Genomic DNA, 6,000 nt, shown 5'->3' on the forward strand with positions numbered 1-6,000 from the left:
ATTTCCAATTTAGTACACATTTTAATGGCAAAGTCACAGGTAGCTTCAAGAACTCTTGGGGAGCAGAAATAGCTTCTGGAGACCTAAAGTTCAAATCCATACACAGAGTGTGAGTTTCCCTCAATTTCCTAAGAAATATAAGGACCCAAGTCTGAGTCCTGACCACCACCACTCCCTCCCCTTCTAGAATTGCCATCCAGATGAATTTAGGTTTAGGCCATGTCAAGGAGAGTCTACAAATGGAATACAGGTGGAGTGATCCCACGTAGCCAAGATAATAAGATGTCAGGGTGGGTGTTACAACTACTCCTTTTGATTCTCAGACCGTTTTAATTTCAATTGTGAGAATCATTCGAGTCCTCCCTCTCTCCCTTCCTTACAGACCTCCCAAAGGGCAGAGGTCTCTTTAACTGCTGCCAAAGGTTAGCAGTCTGATCAATTCTCCATCAGCTGTCTTAAGACTGAAATGTCAACTCATTGTTGCTTCTCCCTGACCTGCAGCAACCAACATCACTTCTACTCTGACTTGGCTGATCTGATCGATTCTTTCTTTGGTGATGATAATACACAAGGTGGGCCCTTCTCACTTAGGCTAAGTGGAACAAAATTAATCATTTGGGAGCCTAGAAATGTGACTGCAGAATTGAAGCTACTAGGGGAGGGCAAATGAGTGTGGGAACAAAGTTGTGAGGTGGTCCAGTGGCTTCGGGTAAAGAACTATGGGTATTTTGATGGTGGGGTGGTATAACATACATCTGAGGAGGTGTGAACGTATTCCCCTAAATCATACACACCTGTCATAAATCAATGCTACCTTAATAAAGAAAAACAAAATTGTTTGGTAAGTAATTCATTAAATATATAGATTGGCTGCACAATCTATACATTGCCCAAGCAGTACATCATTATTTTCTATCCTGTTTATTATATAGACCAGATTCTGCAAAGCTCAGTATTTGAACATCAGTGCAAAGTCTAGTCCTTTGGTATATGAGATGCGTTGGACCGCTGGCTCCCTCTCCACTCCTACCTCCTCACCACTTTTCGCAGATGCTCTGTATCCACTGAAGTGAGTCTCTCAGCTCCAAATTCACCCTCAGTACCTCTGGTCTGCCAGAGTAGACTGGACTCTGTAAGCAGTGCTCTCGCAGAGAGGCCAATGCAAGCTTAGTCAATAGGAGATACGGCAAGAACACAGCAAGGAGAAGGAAATTTCTCTTCTTGCTTCTTGCTCCATGTTGCTTGCTGTTGAACTCGCTTGTTCCTGTTGCACCGGCTGTTAGTGGGGTATTGTGTGGGAACTCCTGGGGGTGTCTGCCCCAGCTGCACATAAGCAGCCCTCAATGACTTTGCAGCCCTACCTGGGCCTGGTCACCTTCTCATGGCCCTCCCAAAGTGGACACCAAACAATCCAGCCTTGTGCCCACAATGGTGCCTCAAAACACTCTGTGTATCTGCCCAGCTCACCTGCACCCCAGAGAGCACCTATGGATGAGGTCTGGAACTGGCAACCCAGTAACATTCCCTGCCACCCAATGGGCTGCACCACACCTTCTCCAAAAATTCTATACCTCAGGCTTGGGGAAAGATACTTCTCAAATTTGACCTTCCATGGATGCTTTCCTTCAGACCTATGGTTTCCCGTAGAGTTGTCTTTACACGTTTATAATTACTCTATCACAGCTTAATAACTCTTAATATTAAATTACCCCATTCAAATTCCCCAATTGATACACCCCCTTCTGACCTAGCCCTTTCGGCAGCTCCCCACTCTGCTATTAATTTGATCATCACTGACAACCTCATTTTTTTCTTTCCTGACTCATCCTGTACTCAGCAAGATTCCAGCAAATTGTTCAGAAAGAGTTTGGTCCATCAATGAATGTTTCTACTTAGTGGTTCTGCAAACTTTTACTCAGTGATGCTTACTCTTTGTGAATAATGATTTCTCCAAGTCCAATGGGTAAAAAAAAAAATTTGATTAAAACAACACCCCTTGAGAGAGACATTACTTCAGCCCCTAAAAAATTCTTCCTTAGTTGGAAGTATATATAGAACCAATCTGTGTGTGATTTTTGCTTTTGTTAATATTCGTGACCTTCAGCTAAATACAAAGGATCTATTAGCTTAAAATAACTATGGGATTGCTATATTTTTAAATAAGGGATTAAAGAGTGGCAGGTAAGTAATCGTGGTCTCCCTCAGCTGAGGACATTGTGCGTGCAAGGACTGAAAGATGTCATCTTGCTTATTGTGATCCTCTCCACAGAACAGCTGAGTAACAGCAGCCCTGACTATCAAACATTCCTGAATTGAAACAGATTGTATCGATCAGCTTCCCAGGTGGCAATCTCTTTCCAGAGCAACCCACAGTTTGAAGAATTCATTTTTTTTGTTGTTTCTTTTACTCACAACTATTTGATTTTCAGAGCTCTTTCTACCTCAAGGCATAGAGATTGAATCTGAATATTTTTTTAAATAATGAGCTTTGGGGCTTCCCCGGTGGTGCAAGGGGTTATGTCTCAGCACTATGAAGCTATCCACAGCCACTGCGGCACAAGTTCGATCCCAGGCCAGGGATGTGACGCACATGGCACAGCAGACCTCTCCTGTCTCACCTGCTGCTCCCCTCAGCAGTGTATTTCACTAAATCTGCCTGTTCTGGTCCCCACTGTCTTTGGTGACTCCTCTCACCACCCCACCCACACCTCTGGCTGACACCCCAGTTCTTGTATGCATAAATGAATAAAAATAAATCTTTAAAAATAAAAATCAGAAGAGGGAAGAGCACAAGGGACTCTGGCAATGGATCACATGTGATCCAGTGGTGGGTGAACTATGGGGACTACAAAAATAAAGACTGAGGAGAGAAACCAATTACTGTACAAAAAAATCAACAACAATGTTAGAAAACGTCTTTTTTTAAAATAGTAAAAATAAATAAATAAATAAATAACCGACTTCTGAAGTTCATCATTCATTTACTGTAAGATCATTGTCAAAGATTTTGTCTATTACCTGAGTGATACCTAGTCTTCTTTACGTGGAGAAGCTTACTGCCTGATCTTAAAACCAATGTTATTTGGTAGTTCTCTTGGGCAACTGATTCCTTATTATATTATGGACACCATGAAGTGGTCTGTTAACTCGCTTTCCATTTTTTTTTTTTTGTTCTAAAGATGAGAACGAAATTTGTATCCACTCACACTTTTATTCTAATTTCTCTCTTCATTATGTTTCCATCTTTGTTTTTCTTCATCCTTTATGTGCGTGTTTAACTCACGCTGCATTTGTGTATGGCGAATGGATAAGTCACATGTACCTATATGTGATATGTATGGGTATGCACATATGTGTTTAATACTTAATCATAAGTCCCCTTAAATAATTTCTTAAAGGAAAGCAAATTCTAAGCCTATAAATAACTGGTTTCATTTACTTCTCCCACAGCCCTGTAAGATAGACATAATTACTCTTCTGATTTCAAAGACAAGCCACAGAGCTATAAAATATCTTACAATGTCACAAAACTGGTACAGAACTAGACTGAAGCCCATTTTACCTCTGTTTATTAAGGTATAATCGACATATAACATTAGTTTCAGGTATAAAACCTAATGATTTGATATATGAATATACTGCAAAATATTTACCACAACAGGACTAGTTAACAACTGTTATCATACATAGTTACGATTTTTTTCTTGTGATGAGAACTTCTAAGAGCTAGTCTCTTGTTTATAATATATAATGAAAACAATCAGGAACTGAATAAAGCAAAAATAAACTTTTGCACTATAAGGTCTATTAGTGGCCATTAAAAGGGAATGAAGAAGTAGGATGGGTAAATCAGGACAAAGGGCACATGGTTAAATACAGATTTGGATATTTAGCAGTGAACTTAATACAGTATATACACATGTTGATTCTCAGGAATGCACACCTGAAATGTTGATGCAGTGTAACTTCAACAAAATCTACTCTCTTAACAACTTTCACATATACAATGTATATTACTAATTATAATCACCATGCTTTACATTACACCCCCATGACTTAGTTTATAACTGGAAGTTGAAACTTTTTTGTCTCCCCTTCACCCATTTCACTCACCCCTGTACCTCCCAACTCTTTTTTTAAAGATTTATTTATTTATTTATTTATTTATACAAGCTCTGGGTACAGTCAGAAGCATGAGAGGGTGAGAGAATTCACCAGAGCCAGAGCCAGAGCCAGAGCCAGGAGCAGAACAGACAGACTGACGAAGTACACTGCTGAAGGGAGCAGCAGGCGGCAGGAGAGGTCTGTGCGTCATGTGGGATCCTCGCAGGTGGCCAGGGATCGAACCGGTGCTGCAGAGGCTGCGGGCAGCTTCACAGCCCAGCGCTCAACCGCTGCACCACCAGGAGAGGCCCTGCACCCCCCAACTCTTGCCCCTGACAACCCACCAATCTCTGTTCTCTGTATCTATGAGCTTGGTTTTGTTTGTTTTTAAATTCCACATTTAAATGAGATCATATGGTTTTTGTCTTAGACTTATTTCACCTAGCACAATGCCTTCCATTTTGTTTTTATCTTATAATTTAAAACCCTATTCTTCCCCTCCCAATCTTCAATACCATATTAAAGGAGAAAAAAAAATACTAAAAAAGATAAATAGAAAGTTACAATTGTTTTCCCCCCCCGAAAGTTATTCCCCATTTTCACCATACAAACAACAAAATAAATGCAACTAAACTATGTAGGCTCGTAAAGTATTCCAAACTCAATCATCACAATGGACCCAACCCAAATGGACCAATAAGCCTAGGAGGGCCAAGTGGGTGGTCACTCTGAGCCAAGTACACCCTGACATTCAAGGAATCTTCTTTAGTACTTGCTAACAAGTTGGATTTGTAATCTTTTCTTTAAAGCCTGCATCCAGAGGCTTGGGAATTGCATTTATGAATGTTGAAGTTGATTAGTTGACATGACCTCTTTTTTTTTTTCAACAAATAAAACATGAAACTTCAATCTCCAAAACTCTTTGTACATCTATTTTTAATGAGTAATGTTGCCTGATCAGATAATCAAATTACAAGCTCGCCCAGAGAAACTTGGAATCTGAACAAGATGCCAAATAAAACCTAGGAGTTAAAAATAGACTGAATGAATAGTTGTCTGTCAAGATCAGTTGAAAGTATTTGTCATCTTCAAAATATACACAGACTAAAGGATAACAACCACGTTCATATTTCATCTTTACTTCTGCGAATGTGTGATTTTGTTGTGGGGCGTAGAAGATACTTAAATATGGTGTTGGTCTTGTGATTTTGTGACTCTTATTTTCAAGGCTCAGATAACCACATGCCACTATCTCATCTGTGTTTATAATCAAATCAATAGGACAGTCTATGACGATAAAATTACATGCAGGTTCCTGAGGTATGAGTGACAATTAAATAAAGGGGCCTGTGTTCTGTTTGCCCTCTCGAAGAGGCTTGAACTTGAACTCACACCCTGAGTTAGAAGTTACGTAAAGGTCTCCAATTCAGATCTCAGTGACATCTTCCAAATGGCCTCCTGATTCTATTTCAACAGCCCCATTATTGGAAACCACCATCTCCCAAAGCATCTAATCCATTTGGGTGCATTCTAACAGCCCAAGACTTCGTATGACAGCAAAAGTGGGTCTATAAGCTAGAATTAAACACTTGGCAGCAAAGCACTTTCCCGTAATGAAAAACTCCAGAGGATCTTCCCATTTCTAAGTGTGTAGTACTGGAAATAATCAAAACACCATCAGGCATCTCCCTCTGAAATATGAATAAAATGTCACCCAGGCCGGTCATATATTGCAGGCCAAGGGCACATTGGAAGGATGGAGAGATAAGTGTGTAAGTTATCTTTAGGGGCCTGGGGTCTCATGCCTGGGAAAGGAGACGCTATAGTTCAGTAAGCTGTTCCTTACATTTCTATATGGTTCTAAGGGAAATTACTAGCACCACACCCTGCGCACCT

Source organism: Talpa europaea (genome assembly GCF_964194135.1).
Source record: "Talpa europaea genome assembly, chromosome: 2".
Lineage (NCBI taxonomy): Eukaryota > Metazoa > Chordata > Mammalia > Eulipotyphla > Talpidae > Talpa > Talpa europaea.